This window comes from Syngnathus leptorhynchus, chromosome 5 (assembly GCF_054491065.1).
Source record: "Syngnathus leptorhynchus isolate UIUO chromosome 5, UIUO_Slep, whole genome shotgun sequence".
Taxonomy (NCBI): domain Eukaryota; kingdom Metazoa; phylum Chordata; class Actinopteri; order Syngnathiformes; family Syngnathidae; genus Syngnathus; species Syngnathus leptorhynchus.
In genome coordinates this window covers 2,820,093-2,837,372 of record NC_141199.1, presented here as the reverse complement: position 1 = coordinate 2,837,372, position 17,280 = coordinate 2,820,093, and the positions used below count along the sequence as shown (strand labels likewise).

Here is a 17,280-nt window from a genome sequence, read left to right as displayed (position 1 = left end):
TGACCCTGAGACTATCAAAGAGCAGGTGCATTTATACAGAGACTTGATTACACACAGGTGTATTCTATTTATCATCATCAGTCATTTAGGACAACATTCAAAGATCCTCACTGAACTTTTGGAGTGAGTTTGCTGCACTGAAAGTAAAGGGGCCGAATAATATTGCACGCCCTACTTTTCAGTTTTCTATTTGTTAAAAAAGTTTAAATTATCCAATAAATTTCGTTCCACTTCACGATTGTGTCCCACTTGTTGTTGATTCTTGACAAAAAAATTTTATATCTTTATGTTTGATGCCTGAAATGTGGCGAAATGTTGAAGGGTTCAAGGGGGCCGAATACTATCGCAAGGCACTGTACATATAGGATTTGTTCTTAGTTTAAACATTTTAAAAGTTAATGCTCTCATCTCACCAATACATTTGAAACAATAAAATGGGCAATTTTTTTTTAAATCAATATGAAATTAATGGTTACCAGTTGCTCAAGACCTTTGAAATTTACGCAATTTTACACATGTAGAGTATGCATATTATACAGGATTTCGTCAGCTGCCTTTGGAATCCCACCAACCAAAAAAAGCGTGATGACATTTTTTTTTCCCAGCTTGATTGCATTCTTTACCAAAGCTATTCACGAGTAGGTGGGGTTACTGTCAAGACAGGCAGTGACCACCTTAAGACCACAGCTGTGATCAGTCACCTCAGCAATTAAGGTGCAGAACATGGTCCTCTTTGTCATTCATGAGAAACGAAATTGTAAACAAGGAGGTAGGAGAATATTTGCTGTTATAGAGGTAATATCTAATGACAATAAAACGATTTAACTTACTAAATTGTGATACTGTAGACTCTACAGTGTCACAGTTCAGTAAGTTAAATCGTAATACAACCTGAAACTCAAAAGTGACATATTGCAGATGTTAGGGTTTATAAACTATCTTGATCGTATGATTATGTTGGGATGTAGACTAGAATGATGAACTTTGTTTGAACCTTTTACCTTCCCGTGATTCTGAACAGTTGAACCATTCAGTTGTTGAAGCTCTCCAGGTGGTGTGGAGGCGTCCTTGTTTTGCTCCACTAGAATTTATGTCCACGGCCTCGTGGAGCGATAAACTGGGACCCTCCCAAGTGGTTAATCATTTGCTGAGGTGCCCACTACACATGTCAAATGTCACCCCCACCTTGGCTGACTCTCACCCCCACCCTTCTTCTCTCAATAAAGACTCTCTTGCATGACTTCAACGGCAGACTTTGTTCGGACATTGCTGTATCTACAGTACCGAACAAATTCTCCACTTGCAAGTGTTCAAAAGGCATATTGTCTCTCTGTGGTTCTTGCAAAATAAGTTAGGGTTAGAACATCCCTAACATTTTGGTGCCGTGACCCGGATCCCAAACATACCCGTTGCTGACCGACTGAGGACGACGTGCTGCTTTCCGTCGACGGGCCAGCGTCTATTAGGTGGACCTGGTTAAGAAAGTCCTGGGGAGTGAATTCTTCGCTGGGCCAGCATCTTAGGTCTGCCTTCGTCTGACAGCGGCGGATTGACGGGATCCGGCAGTGCAACGAACCAGGGGACAAGTAAGTTAAAGCCCTAAAATTGTGTGAAGTGCACGGTATATAGCTTGGGTTTAAGTCCCAGTGGAAGGAACAGACTAAGGAAAACAGAGCTTCCTTTTCATTCATTGAAGAGGTGCGTAGATTCTTCTTTGTCTGTTCTTCCAAGCTGATCTGGCTTGGGTTTAAGTCCCAGTGGAAGGAACAGACTAGGGAAAACAGAGCTTCCTTTTCATTCATTGAAGAGGTGCGTAGATTCTTCTTTGTCTGTTCTTCCAAGCTACAGGATCTGGCTTGGGTTGGAGTCCCAGTGGAAGGAACGTGCTAAGGAACACAGAGCTTCTTTTTTTGTGATTCAAAGAAGGGTGTAGATTTTTCTTTGTACGTTTTTCCTAGCCATAGAATAGCTTGGGTCCAAGACCCAGTGGAGGGAACGGGTTAAAAGAGACAGAGCTTCTTTTTCTTAATTGGAGAAGGGCGTAGATTCTTTTTTGTCCGTTTTTTCCCAGCTGTTTGGAAGGGTTTTTATACCCATCCGGGATAGGCCTAAAAGTTAAAAAGCGCTAAGTTGTGTGGTTGAGTGTGTGACTGGTAGGATAATTTGACTAAGAGGCAATTGTTGTTGAACGGTCAATTTAAACCTGCATTGAGGATCCTCAAAGAAAGAATTTTTATTTTATATAAATCTTGAAAAACCAAGTTAAGATGGGAAATAAAAACGGTAAATCTCTAGCTTTTGAAGGAGATGAGAAGTACATGGCGAGTAGATTTCTTAATTGTATGCAATACATGCCAAAGTGGAAGAAAAAGTATGGAGTAGAAGGGAAGTTGAAAGTTGAAGTGTGGAAAATAGTGGTTGATGCTTTGGAGGAGAGTGTGGCTAGGAAGACAAAAGGACTGAGAAAGGAAAGAAAAGAGGGAGAATTGCAATGTGCTAGAGCAGGGGTGTCAAAGTCAAATGGACGGAGGGCCAAATAAAAAAATCAGCTACAAGACGAGGGCCGGACTGTTCGAATGTTCATTGAAAAATTTTTAAATGACGCATATAGTCTAGTGAACCTAATTGAACCTACTGAAAACCTAACAAATATATTACAATATGATCAGATAAATAAAGCAATATTTTCTTATGGCTCTGTCAGTAATCTTTAATTTTCAACAGACACAAAAGACAAATTTCCTTTATATAAATATCCCCATAACATGAACATTAAATGAAAGAAACCGGTATTCAAGGCACCATCAGTAGACTATATTTTCTATTTTAGCAAAAGTGGGCTAAATTTACTTCAAAGAAAAAACAATAATAGCAATTTTCTATCATCCACTCAACTGAAATATTTTAAAAATATAATTGGATTGAAATACAAAAAAATAAAGTGCAAAAATCTATTAATCAAAAACAACACTTTGTTTAAGGAGAAGTAACATGCAGTGAAAACAAATATTAAATTTTAACTTTTAAACTTGAACTGAGTAAAAACTCTAAATATGTGATTGCACAGTAATGTTCACTTGTTTGAGGTTGAGGGTGATACTTGGTGGTGTCCCATCTTTTCCACAAGTTCATCAATGTTCGGGGTAAGGCTCTGAGCTGAAGAAATCCTCAGAATTGAGTGGAGGTGTTCAGCAGTAAGTCGACTTCTGTGTGATGTTTTGTTCAGGTTCATCAAAGAAGTTGTTCACACAGGTATGTGCTGCCAAACATAGACAACGTTTGAGCAGCCTGGATGCGCAGCTGGGGCATTGTGCCGGGGAGGAAACGGGCGAACTCCGCAGCACCCACTGCCGCATATTTTGCCCTCAGTGCATCATTGCATTGGAGGTCAATCAACTCCATTTGGAGGTTTGGTGGTGAGCTTTCCACGTCAACAGCAAATGGGTTACCGAGCAGTTCCAACCTGCTTTTTTGTGCTTCAAAGTCAGCAAATCGGCGTCGAAAGTCAGCGGCAAGCATACCTATTTTATCAGCCAACTGTGTGCTCGGGAACGCACTGGTAGAGAGCTTCTCTTTCATGGTCTGGCAGCTGGGAAAGTGGCTCAAATTTTCTTTCCGCATCTGCGTCTCCCACAGAGTCAGTTTGGTTTTAAATGCCTTCACTGTACTGTACATATCAGAGATGACACGATCCCGACCCTGCAGCTGCAAGTTTATTGCATTCAGATGACTCGTAATGTCACACAGAAAAGCCATTTCACACAGAAACATTTCGTCTCGGAGTTGTGTTGTGTCTTTCCCTTTGCTGTCCAAGAACAGACAAATCTCCTCACGAAGCTCGAAACATCTTTGAAGCACCTTTCCCTGGCTTAGCCATCGCACCTCTGTGTGATAAGGCAAATCACCATGCTCTGTTTCTAACTCCGTCAGAAATGCCTTGAACTGGCGGTGATTCAAACCTTTGGCTCTGATAAAGTTAACTGTGCGCGTGATGATGCTCATTACATGCTCCATTTTCAAGGCTTTACCGCACAACGCTTCCTGGTGTATGATACAATGATAAGCTGTCAGCTCACCTGTCGCGTTTTCCTCTTGCATCTTTTCCCGTATCTTCGCCACCAGTCCGCTCCTGTGTCCACACATCGCAGGTGCTCCGTCGGTTGTCAAACCCACGAGTTTTTCCCAAGGCAGCTCCATCTCATTTACACATCTTGACACCTCTTCATACAAATCATGCCCCGTAGTTGTGCCATGCATAGGACGTAAAGCCAAAAACTCCTCTGTCACGCTTAGGTTGGAGTCCACTCCGCGGATGAAAATTGACAACTGGGCAATGTCAGAAATGTCGGTGCTCTCATCCACAGCCAAGGAATATGCAATAAAATATTTTCCCTTTTTCACAAGCTGCTCTTTTAGATTGATGGACAACTGGTCTACTCTCTCGGCAATGGTGTTTCTGCTCAGACTCACATTTAAAAAGAGTTGCCTTTTTTCTGGGCAAACTTCGTCACAAACTTTAATCATGCAGTTTTTGATGAAATCCCCCTCCGTAAATGGCCGGGCTGATTTAGCGATCTCTTCTGCCAAAATAAAACTGGCCTTGACAGCAGCCTGGCCTTGTGATTTGGCTTTTTTGAACAGAGCCTGTCGAGATTTGAGGCCTCGTTTTAATTCCTCTGCCTTTTGTAGCCTTTGTTCCATGTCCATATTCTTGTTTTTGTCCGCGTGTTTCGTTTCATAATGTCGTCTCAGATTATACTCTTTCAGTACCGCCACACTTTCTCCACACAGAAGACACACAGGTTTTCCAGCTACCTTCGTGAACATATACTCCGACTCCCACCTTGTTTGAAACCCCCGGTTCTCAGTATCCACCTTCCGTTTTGCCATTTTTGATGGGTATCTGAAAGTTAATTTTACTGTGATGCTGACGACTGCTGTGCCAATAAATATTGAAATGAAGCAGCCTACTGCTCGGTGCGTCACCTTTGCATTGTGGGAAATGTAGTATTGGTGCGTGTAAAAGATCTGCGGGCTGCCGGCTTGCTGCGGGCCGGTTCTAATAATAAATCAAGATCATCCCAGGGGCCGTAAAAAACCTTCTTGCGGGCCGGATGTGGCCCGCGGGCCTTGACTCTGACATATGTGTGCTAGAGTGTGGTTGAAAGCTTCACAAGAGAGAAGAGAACAAATTCAAAAGACAAAAAATATAAAGGTGAAAAGTGATGAGGCCGCAAGTATGTTTGTCAGGCCGGAAGACAATGAGGCTACAGTGCCCAGGCGCGCTGTCTCAGCCGCAGCTCAAGCAGAGGAGCAAGAAGAGCTTTCCGCTCCTGTGCAAAACTTGTATCCAAGTTTAACAGACCTGCACCCTCCCCCATACAATAGCAAAAAAGGTCAGGGTCACGTAATTAGAAGTCCTGTGCAAACAAGAACTATGACCAATGCTGCTAGATTTTCTCAAACTTTAGACAATGTTGATGTGTGCCCAATGATACAGGTGCCAAACCCTATTGTAGGGGAAGGCTACCCTCTACATACATATGTTTTTCGGCCATGGACTTTGGAAGAGGCAAGAAAAGCAGTTGAAGGGGTTACCCCTGTTGCAGAAGACCCAGATAAATGGGCAGAAGACATGGCTGGAATCATACATTCCTATAGACTGAATGGGCATGAGGCAGGAGAAGCTGCAATGTCTTCTTTGGGAAAAGACTGGGCCAAGGTTAGAGGAAATTATACAGGTAGAAATAACCAAGGACCTTTCCCCTATCCTGTTGAGGGAAATCAGTTGAGAGGGGAGTATATAGCACAATGGAATGATCTTGTGCAAAGAGTGCGAAATATATTTCAAAGACGAGCGAATTATGGTCATTTAGCAGGAATAAAACAGAAGCCTGGGAAAGATACTGATGATTTTCGCTTGAGATTTGAAAAAGAATTTAGGGTGCATAGTGGCATCCCATTTAATGATGCAGCTGAGAGTGCTTATCAGCAACAGTTTAAAAATGCACTCCTCACTGGTTTCCGTCCTGAAATTGGCAATTGGGTGAGGAAACACTTGGTGGAAGTGGACACTGCTAGCGTTACAACAACCATGCAGTGGGCCAGACATGCTGAAAAAGTGATCAAAAAAGGCAAAAGTTCTGATGTATTTCATCTCGACGATGATGATGAGGACCTAGATGAAGATAAAACGGTCTTCTTCCGAGGCTCCCAAAGGAGCAGAGGAAGAGGTCAACAGGGTCGTAGGCCACCATACAATTCAAAACCCCCATCAGATTCTGAAAACTGTTGGAACTGTGGGAAACGAGGACACTTTGCAAGAGAGTGCCGATATGCAAAACAAGACCAATCAAAGGGTGGAGGAAGGGGCAGAGGTAAAGCCAAATTCTCAGCATGACTAGATTCCTCCCCTTTGACCTCTTGTGATCCTACAGAGGAAGAAATAGTAGATGTCCATACAGCATGGGACATTTTGAGTACATTAAAAGAAAAACCACATGTTACCTTAAACGTTGGAGGAAGTAATGTAGAGTTTTTGTGTGATACCGGGGCTTGTAAAACCGTAATAAAAACTAAAGTCCCTAATCTAAAGGCCTCCCAAAATACTATTTGGGTGAAATCTGCTGATGGGCAGGTACACAAGGAGAGTATCTCCAACCCAGTTGAAGTAAGGGATGATGAAACTGGAAACATGGCTTCAGTCTCCATTGTCCTATCCCCAAAATGCCCCATAAACCTGCTGGGTCGAGATCTGATGACTAGATTGGGAATTGCAATAATTCCAGTAAAGGGTGGCATGCGAGCATGTAGAGTGAGAGATGTTGATTTATACGCTGCACAAGCAGGTGAACAAATTTGCTGTTCGTATGACATCTCTGTTGAACAGAATCCCAAGCTACCAAACAGTTTACTGAGTGAAGCCCGAAAGCAATTGTCACGACCTGAATCAGAAATGACTTGTAATCAATTACATGTCACCATGAATATTCTCACTGATCCACAAGATGAATATATTGAAAGTTTTCTCAGTGACACAGAAGTAACCTTAACAATCACTGCTCTGTACACTGATCGCAGGTCATTTGCAGCTGCTGCTGTGCTCCTGCCCGCTCCTCAAAAAGACAAATACAAGTTGTCGGCTGTACCCCACATTTCATTGTTTAAACCTCACAGTATAACATGGGCAGATGTGGGTTGCCGAATTAAACTTGCCGAATCTATCACTGATTATGAGGACAAAGGTGATGGGTGGAGCTACAGTACCAGTTGTGACATGTGGAAGCAAACAGTGTGTGAAGTGGCTCATGGAAGGGCATGCGCTTATGCGCTTCCCTGACTAGTTAATGTTTGTTTGACTGAGATGGAGGAGAGGGAATTGGCTGAGCTTCCTGAAGAGCTATGGACAAAGGGCCCATCTGATGTAGGACTTTTAAAGTCCATTCCCCCAGTACAGATCAAACCAAGATCAGAGTGGCGTCCAAGAGTTAAGCAATATCCTTTAAAACAGGAGGCAATGAATGGGATTGCCCCTGTTATAAATGATCTTTTGTCAAGAGGGATTATTAGGAAGTGCTCAGATTCTCCTTGCAACACTCCTATTTTTCCAGTCCGAAAGGCCAACAAGATTGATTGGCGAATGATACAAGATTTACGAGCAGTAAATGAGGCAATACAAACAAGAGCACCTAATGTGCCTGACCCGCACACACTTCTGAACACTTTGAAACCTAACCAGAAGTTTTTCACAGTGATTGATCTTAGCAATGCATTTTTCTCAGTGCCAATCCACCCAGACTCACAGTTTTGGTTTGCGTTTACCTTTAAGGGACAAAGTTATACGTACACCAGATTGCCGCAGGGATTTGCTGATAGTCCAACTATTTTCACTCAAGCTATCATGGCATGTTTGGCTGATTTTCAAATTTCAAACAAAAGCCAACTTCTAGTCTATGTAGATGATCTCTTGATAGCCTCTGAAACTGAAGCTGCTTGCAAGGAAGACTCCTTAGCTTTGTTACACTATCTCTGTAAAGCAGGGAATAAAGTAAGCAAAAATACACTACAATGGGTCAAACAGGATGTGAACTATTTAGGTCACACGTTGTCAGCTGCTGGAAGACAGATACAAAAAACCAGAAAACAAATCCTTGCAGATGCACCAAAACCTGAGACAAAAAAACAAATGATGTCATTTTTGGGGCTCTGCAATTACTGCAGAGCATGGATCCCACATTATGCAGAAAAGACGCAATCACTGCTGAATATTGTGCATGGAGTCCCCATGGCAATGACAGAAAAAATAATATGGACACCAGTAGCGGAAGATGCTTTTGTAGTACTGAAACAGGCTTTGATGGAAACTACAACCCTTATCTTACCAGACTACAATAAAACGTTTGTGCAAACGGTAGACTGCAGGAATGGTTTTATGACCTCAGTGTTGCTGCAGAGTCATGGCAGTAAACTAAGACCAATTGCATTTTATTCAAAAAAATTGGATCCAGTGGCTCAATCGTTACCAGACTGTGTCCAAGCAGTATGCGCAGCAGCGCTTGCAGTGACACTATCCGCAGATGTGGTCCTTTTCCACAAAATGGACTTGTTGGTTCCACATGCTGTAGATGTGTTGCTACTGCAAAGCAAAATGAACTTTTTGTCACCCGCCAGACACCTATCCTACACTGCTACACTTCTGTCACAACCGCATATTATGATAAAAAGGTGCACAGTCCTAAATCCAGCAACATTGATCCCGTTGCCAGAGGATGGAACCCCACATAATTGTTTAGATGCTACAGAATATCTACAGCTACCTAGACAAGATTTAAGTGACACTCCACTTGATAAAGGGGAAAAGTGGTTTGTGGATGGATCATGTTCAAAGGATCCTAAAGGGAACAATCAAAGTGGTTATGCAATTGTGAAGTTGCCAAACCAGATTATTGAAGCAGAGAAGCTTCCATACAATCGGTCAGCGCAGGCTGCTGAGCTGATTGCACTGACAAGAGCTTGTCAATTAGCAAGAGATAAGGAAGTCACTGTATACACAGACAGTCAGTATGCGTTTTCTACTCTGTTCTATTTTGCAAAACAATGGGAGCGCAGGGGGATGACAACATCAACCGGTAAGCCGGTTACCCATGCCTCCTTGTTGAAAGACTTGTTGCAGGCCATCCGTTTACCTGCTAAACTTGCTGTGTGTAAATGTGCTGCTCACACCACAGGCACAGATGAAGTCTCAAATGGAAACAGATTTGCAGACAAAATCGCTAAGGAAGCAGCAGCAGGGAAACATGGCCATGAAATTTTTTTAATAGATTCCGAGGACACGCAACTCATAGACAAAACTATACTGACAGACATGCAGGGCAATGCTCCAATGGTGACAAACCTGTTTTACCAAAATCACTTTTTAAGGCAGCAGCAATTGCGACACATGGGCCTTGCCATGTGTCGACAGGAGGGATGAGGTCCATCATACATCAACAATTCACTACCTTTGGTTTAGATGCTTACTTAAAAAATTTTTGTAAAGCATGTCCTGTTTGTGTGAAACATAATCCACAAGGAAACATGAGACCTAAGAGAGGCTCCTTTCCAAAACCGTCTTACCCATTCCAAATCATGCACATGGATTTTATTGAACTCACACAAAGTGGACCTCACAAATACTGCCTAGTGATGATTGATGCATTTTCCAAATGGGTTGAAATAGTTCCATCTAAACGAGCAGATGCCTTAACAGTGGCAAAAGCCATTTGCAAAACCGTCATACCGGTTCATGGCATCCCACAGATCATTTACAGTGACAATGGTCCACACTTTGTGAACCAAGTTGTACAAAACATGGCTGTACACCTTGGGATAACGTTAAAAAACCACTGTGCTTGGCACCCATCCAGTGCAGGCCTGGTTGAACGAGCAAACGCTACTATCAAAAGCAGGTTGAAAAAATGCATGGAATCAACAGGCAGAGCCTGGCCAGAGTGCCTAGACTTGGTGAAACTCTATATGAGAATCACCCCCAATTCAGAAGGGCTAACGCCTTTTGAAATTATACATGGGAGACCATATAGACTACCTGTGTTCCCTGCAGATTTGCAAAAAGCAGATGAAGAACAGACCTTGGCAGATTACATGATCAGAACACTCAAAATGAAAGATGTGTTAAATGCAAATTTACTGCCGCCTGGTCTTCTCTCCCCACAGGTTGATAACCTCATTAAGCCAGGAGACTGGGTCTACATCAAGGTCATCAAAAGAAAGAACTGGGCCAGCCCGCGGTGGGAGGGACCATTCCAAGTCTTGCTGACTACCCCCACTGCAGTAAAGATTGCTGAACAGCCCAGCTGGATTCACCTCAGCCACTGCAAGTTGCAGAGAGTGCTGGACCCCTCATTCGGAGGGGTGGGGAAGGCCGACTTCAAAGGAGTTTCATCGTTTAGGGTGGAACGTCTCAACGTCGGTGAAGAATTCAGCGATCCCCACTCCGCTAGGCGAGGAGATGTCCCGGTGTCTCTGCCATCCTAGTAGCAACGGAATTCCATATGCCAGGTGGATTCTATGCTGCGCTGTGGTTGGAGTGTGCTATGGTTTGTGGGCTCATCTGAATGGACCAATGGACAGTGTCATTCGTGGAAGAAGATGGTCACATGATGAGAATTTCGAGGACTGGTCATGGGACCCCAGAAACCCATACGAAACCAACGCTTGGTACCGATATGTGAAATTCAGTGTGAGAGCTCACACACAGGAGGGATGCTATGTGTGTTCCAAACTCCCTCCTTCCTCCACGCAAGTTCACTTGGAGGCGAGAGCAATGAATGTCACTGAAGCAAAATGTATGGCATCCATAGGAGGAATTGGATATCAACACCGTGCTGTCACAGTCAGTGATGCCGACCCTTTCCGCCCTGGACTTGCAGACGGTACCTGTGATCAGCTTTTCTGGACAAATCTCAATGTGACTGTTAAAGGACGAACATTGCCGCAAGTGGCCTACACAGAGAGACCAGCTGGAGTGAACTACACATGTTACATCCAAGGAAACGAGACCCACAAATGCATCAACGACGACTGCTCTCCAGGAGGAAACAGGATGGGAGCTTTGGACATCACCGCTGAGTGTCAGGATAAGAGAGCCATTTCAAGTGGTGAGGGATCTCCCACCGATATGGCTGCGCCATCTAACGGGACCTACTTCATACAGAATGGCTGGTGGCTTTGTGGTCACAAGGTTTATCCGATGCTGCCCGCCAACTGGACAGGAGTGTGTGCTCCAGTGTGGGTGACAGACCACACTTACAGGATACAACACCATCAGCTGACGACAGCACACAACTCTTCTGGACGTCGACGCAGGGCTGTTGCAACCTTTGACCCTCATGACCCTGTCTGGGGTGCGAACGTGCCATATGATCATAAAATATGGTCCGTCGGAGACAAAGTTGTTCATGCGCTTTTTCCTTGGATCGGAGTTGGAAAACAAGCACTCTACATCGAGACACTGAACTATCGTTTCCAATCGTTTGTGAATCTCTCGCTGCAGGTCAATGATGGTCAAAACAGAGAGATTGAGGCTATTAGGCTAATGGTCTTACAAAACAGGATGGTTCTGGACTTGATGACTGCAGTGCAAGGTGGTGTGTGCCACATTATTGGGACCTCCTGTTGCACATACATACCAGGAGAAAATGACACGCACATCAACGACGCCATGAATTCACTGAAGAACTTACAGCAGGCCATGTCAAAAGACAAAGTCCCACACCAATGGGATTTCCTTTCGTGGCTATTCTCTGGCAACTGGTGGCAACTGCTGTTGAAATTTGTGGCTCCTGTGCTTTTTGTGCTTGTGTTGATGTGCTTATTTACAACTTGTGTTATCCCGTGTTTGAAGTCTGCTGTATCAAGACTTTTGTCTTCTACCATAGCACAAGTGCAAATACAACATATCAGACATGTCAAATGTGATGACTATGACGGCTGAACAAACACGAGCAGTTTTTGTCTTGACTGTTGTTATTGATAACATTATGGTCGCCTAAGGCAGAGGGACCGTGTGAGACTTTTCCTGCATTATAACATCTTGCCGCAGGTTTTTCACTCACACACTAAAATTGATCTATGTAGATTGCGTAGATGATGTTTAGCCGAGCATGTTTTACAGAAACTTAATGATTTGACCATCGAAAATGCTTCGCAAGTGATGGGTACAATGATGTGCTGTTTCTGTGTTTTTATTTTATTGTTATTTTTCTTCATTATATTTTCTTACTTATGTTTTATTGATCGGGGTGGGCATAATCATATGATAAACAGGAGGGATATGTTAGGGTTTATAAACTATCTTGATCGTATGATTATGTTGGGATGTAGACTAGAATGATGAACTTTGTTTGAACCTTTTACCTTCCCGTGATTCTGAACAGTTGAACCATTCAGTTGTTGAAGCTCTCCAGGTGGTGTGGAGGCGTCCTTGTTTTGCTCCACTAGAATTTATGTCCACGGCCTCGTGGAGCGATAAACTGGGACCCTCCCAAGTGGTTAATCATTTGCTGAGGTGCCCACTACACATGTCAAATGTCACCCCCACCTTGGCTGACTCTCACCCCCACCCTTCTTCTCTCAATAAAGACTCTCTTGCATGACTTCAACGGCAGACTTTGTTCGGACATTGCTGTATCTACAGTACCGAACAAATTCTCCACTTGCAAGTGTTCAAAAGGCATATTGTCTCTCTGTGGTTCTTGCAAAATAAGTTAGGGTTAGAACATCCCTAACAGCAGAGTTAAAGCTGACTTAGCTTGGATAAGAAGCATGGGTGCACGTACTCGTTGAGGTAAAGCTTTCGAAAAGGGTCTCTGTGTTACAAAATTAGTGAGCTTGTTGATACAGTGGAGCCTCGGTTTTTGACCACACTCCGTTCCAGAGGCTGTTCGAAAAGTGAATCGTTTGAATTCCAAATCATGTTTTCCCATGACAAATAATGGAAAAAAATGTATCTGTTCCAAGCAAAAAAAAAAGCCTTTTTTAAGCATTTTTTCATTTAAGCATTTTTGTCCGATCCCGCAACTGCAGCGCACCGCTGAACACGCAACTGTAGCGCATCGCCGACCGCGCAACTGCACCGCGCTGGTCACATTATTGTGACAGAGCCGTCGCTGAAATTTAGAAAATATTTTTTAAGTCCTGATGTACTTTCAAAATTTAAGTGGACCTCAGTGTGCAGGGTGCTTAATTTTGTCCAATTGCGCAACTGCAGCGCACCGCCGAACGTGCAACCGTCACGCCTTGCCGACCGCGGAACTGCACCACGCTGGTCGCATTATTGTGACAGAGCGGTAGTTGATATTTAGAAAATATTTTAAAAGTTCTGATGTACTTTCCAAAATGTAAGTAGACCTCAGTGCGCAGGGAGCTTAATTTTGTCCGATTGCGCAACTGCAGCGTACCGCCGAACGCCGCTAAAATGTAGAAAATATTTTTAAAGTCCTGATGTACTTTCCAAATTTAAGTAGACCTCAGTGGGCAGGGAGCTTGATTAGGTCCTATCGCGCAACTGCCCTCAGCGTGCCGGGCGCTCACTGTTGCATTGCTTTAGCAGCATCTTTGTGTTTTAGGATAGTTTTACTGCTCCCACTTGCTTCATTTGGAGGCATGATTAGAGTTGATGCAATCCTCAGAGTAACGAAAATGTAATAACGAACGGAGTCAGTTGACATGCGGGTCCTCTCGGCTCATCTCGCGAGATTCGACAACCGAATTTCGTCCGACATCCGAAGCAAAAAATCTCGATTTTTTTTTCGAATACCGATTTGTTCGAGAACCGAGGCTCCACTGTACTAGTAAGTAATGTGTCAAGTAAAATTTTTTGAAATTTTCCACATATAAGTCGCTCCCGAGTATAAGTCACCCCCCCACTCAAACTATGAAACTTATAGTCCGAAAAATACGGTACTCAGTTTGCATGTTTACTTAACAGCGCTGGCATACCAACAGTAAAGAGAATGAAGACTAAACACTATTGCATGCTAGGTAATGGAGTTTTAAAGTTACCATGCTCATAACATCACAATTGGGAGGTGTTAAAGCCTTGAGCTTTGTAAGAGACATTGTAACGTCTAAGTTTCAGTCAGGCCCAGTTAATATGAGTCTGACGAGGACATCAGACATTTAGAAGGAGGAGGGTGTAGCCCTCTAATTGTTTGGGTTGACAGTTTGTTAACGATTTGTCTGTTTGTGTTGAAAGAAAGGGGGGAAAAAAAGAGTATTAGTAATGTTTGAAAAACAAGTTCACAAAGTTTTTACTATTGATAAGATATACGTTTGCATATAGAGGTGATTGTGTTGTATTATAAAAAACACATTTCAATGTTAATTTTATTCGAAACGCCTATTTATCCACTCTTGTATTCTATTGTATTTGTAATGTCTTTGGGTTTGTGCCTGTCAGACGGCCGTCGAAGAAGGGAAGCGAATGAGAGAGGGAAAAGAGAACAGACGTGTGGCAATGTGTATCAAAGAAAAAAGTGATAAAACGTGTTAAATACTTCTTAAGCACATTCTTTTAGCCCTCGAGTGATGACATATTGCCAAAAAGCGAGGCCACTATAGGAACCAACGGACTGCGGCGCACTCCGCTCTGTTGAAGTGATAGTCCCTTTGGAATGGTTGCTAACAGCAAGGAAGTTGGAAAAAAACTTTTTGGCCGGAATAAGCAAAGGTACCTTTGGAAAAGAAAGGTCATAGAAATCAACGGAAAAAACCTCTGTCCAGCTGTTAAGCATTTGGATGAATCAATTATGCTTTGGCATTGTATTGCAGCCAGTGGTACAGGGAACGTTTCATGAGAGAAAATGGATTCAATAAAATTTCAGCAACATTTGGACACTAACTTGATGCCAGCTGTGAAAAAGATCAAGTTAAAGATGGAGGATAGCTTTGACAAATGGATCTGAACCACACCTCATAATCCACTTTGAATCCACATGAAAAGGCATAAACTGAAGGTTTTGCCACGGCTTTCACAATCTCCTGACCTCAACATCATTGAAAATCTATGGAAGAGCCTTAAAAGAGCAGTGGATGCCAGACAATCAAGAAACCTCAAAGAACTGGAAGACTTTTGTAAGAAAAAATGGACGAAGATAATAATTGAAATACTTGACCAGCTACAAAAAGTATTTACAACCTATGATACTTGCCAAAGGGGCGGCTCGGTGGCGCAGTGGGTAGCACGTCCGCCTCACAGTTAGCAGGGTGCGGGTTCAATTCTACCTCCGGCCCTCCCTGTGTGGAGTTTGCATGTTCTCCCCGTGTCCGCGTGGGTTTTCTCCGGGCACTCCGGTTTCCTCCCACATCCCAAAAACATGCTTGATAGGCCGATTGAGCACTCCAAATTGTCCCTAGGTGTGAGTGCAAGTGCGAATGGTTGTTCGTCTCTGTGTGCCCTGCGATTGGTTGGCAACCAGTTCAGGGTGTCCCCCGCCTACTGCCCGATGACGGCTGGAATAGGCTCCAGCACGCCCGCGACCCCCGTGGGGACTAAGCGGTTCAGAAAATGGATGGATGGATACTTGCCAAAGGGGGCAGTACGAGGTATTAACTTTGCAGGGTGCCCAAATTTATGCAGACAACATTATTTTGTTTTCTGTTATTTTTAAAGTCTAAATAAAATTAAACTTTTTTGACATACTATGTGAATGTCTTATCTGTAATTTGATGCCTTTTGGGGAGTTTTCCATCTTTCCTCAGCTTCTTTTTCAACATTATTACAACTTTTTACCTGGGGTGTCTAAACCTTTTGATCTCCACTTTATACTGTGTAGTGAGTTTAGCCGTACAAAACAATTTAAGCATTAATGACTAAAACAAAAATTATAATCAGAAAATAACTGAAGATGCATAAGGAAACACAAAGATAGAAAGGTTACACATGTTTAACTAAAACAAACATGATGTACCTCATCTTGTACACCTGTTGATGCTCTCTGATGCCTGACTTCCATTTTGGACCTACAGTTGGTCATTATTCACTTGGTAGCAGGTGGCCAATTAACAGCAGCCTGAGGCAAGGTCTCCTGCAGTGTTTATGGTACCTGACCAATTAGAGTGCTTGTTTTATATGGGCAATAACTCTCATCACAGTGATGCACAAAACCATTTCTCTGTGCTCACACATGCAGGGGCGTGAAGAGGGTGGGGCCAAAGGGGCATCCAATTAATCAAGGGTATCAACAGGTATTTCTCCACTGCACTCCAATTTACATTGCAGTCAAGGAATAATGTGTTTGTAAGTGCACGCATGTAAATATATTTAAAAAAAACTCTGAATATGCACTTATTTGAGTTTTTAAAATTCTGGATAAGACCGCCGGGTTACCCCTTTTGCATGTGGACCAAGTGTGTTTCCTCCTTGTGCGACAAGATACAAGTCATCAAATTAACAAGACAAAGTAACAAAGGCAAAACAAAAACTAACTGCAGGCCTGCAGGCGAGAGGCCAAACTAATATAGACTTAGACTCAGAGGTCTGCCACACGCCCCCCTCCCAATACCTAGAACACTCTAAACCACAAGAAAACGCCTCCACAGGGTCTGCGAACCGGCGTAAAGGCAGTTCAGCGGGCGAATCACAGACAACAATGCAAGCTGAATCCCGATGGACCGTGGTTTTGTGATTCGTCAAAACCTCACAAAGCAGGCAAATGTGCGTGCAGCGTCCTGAGCACTCAGGTGGGGCAGCTACAGATGGTGTGTGTCGTCACCACGGGGCAGGCACAGTGTAGGTCAGCCACATCTAGGGTCGGACGAGCACGAGGGAGCGAACCTTTTATAAGGGACACCGCTGCGAGGCCGAGGCGCGGAAGCCGGATCGGGTCAGCACCTGCCAGAGGAGCATTCTTGAATGAATTGAAACAAAAACATTAATGTGGTCCAGAATGTGCAAACAAACAATCTGCTGTAGGTGCCTGACTGAGGTGAGGAACTAAGTATGTACAAATGAAGTACAAATTTGCCTTGATTAACTTTTTTATGTGAATATAAGATTACTTAACTTGTCTGCCCAAAGAACCAGAAAACATTTAGAATTTGGGGCATAGAAGTGCAAAGGTAAAGGTGCAAAGCCCAAATAAGTTACTAAAACACCAAAAAAAAAAAAACATCAAGTGTTAGGGATGTTCCGACTCTAACTTATTTTTGCAAGAACCACAACGGGAGACAGTATGCCCTTTTTAAACACTTGCAAGTGGAGAGTCATTCATTGCTGTGCAT

At 43.3% G+C, this 17,280-nt stretch overlaps 1 pseudogene; it reads right to left on the bottom strand.

Moving 5' to 3' along the window:
- Positions 1-3,192: 3,192 nt before the first annotated feature.
- LOC147056243 (general transcription factor II-I repeat domain-containing protein 2 pseudogene) lies at positions 3,193-5,110 on the bottom strand (annotated as a pseudogene).
- Between the last annotated feature and the right edge of the window lie 12,170 nt (positions 5,111-17,280).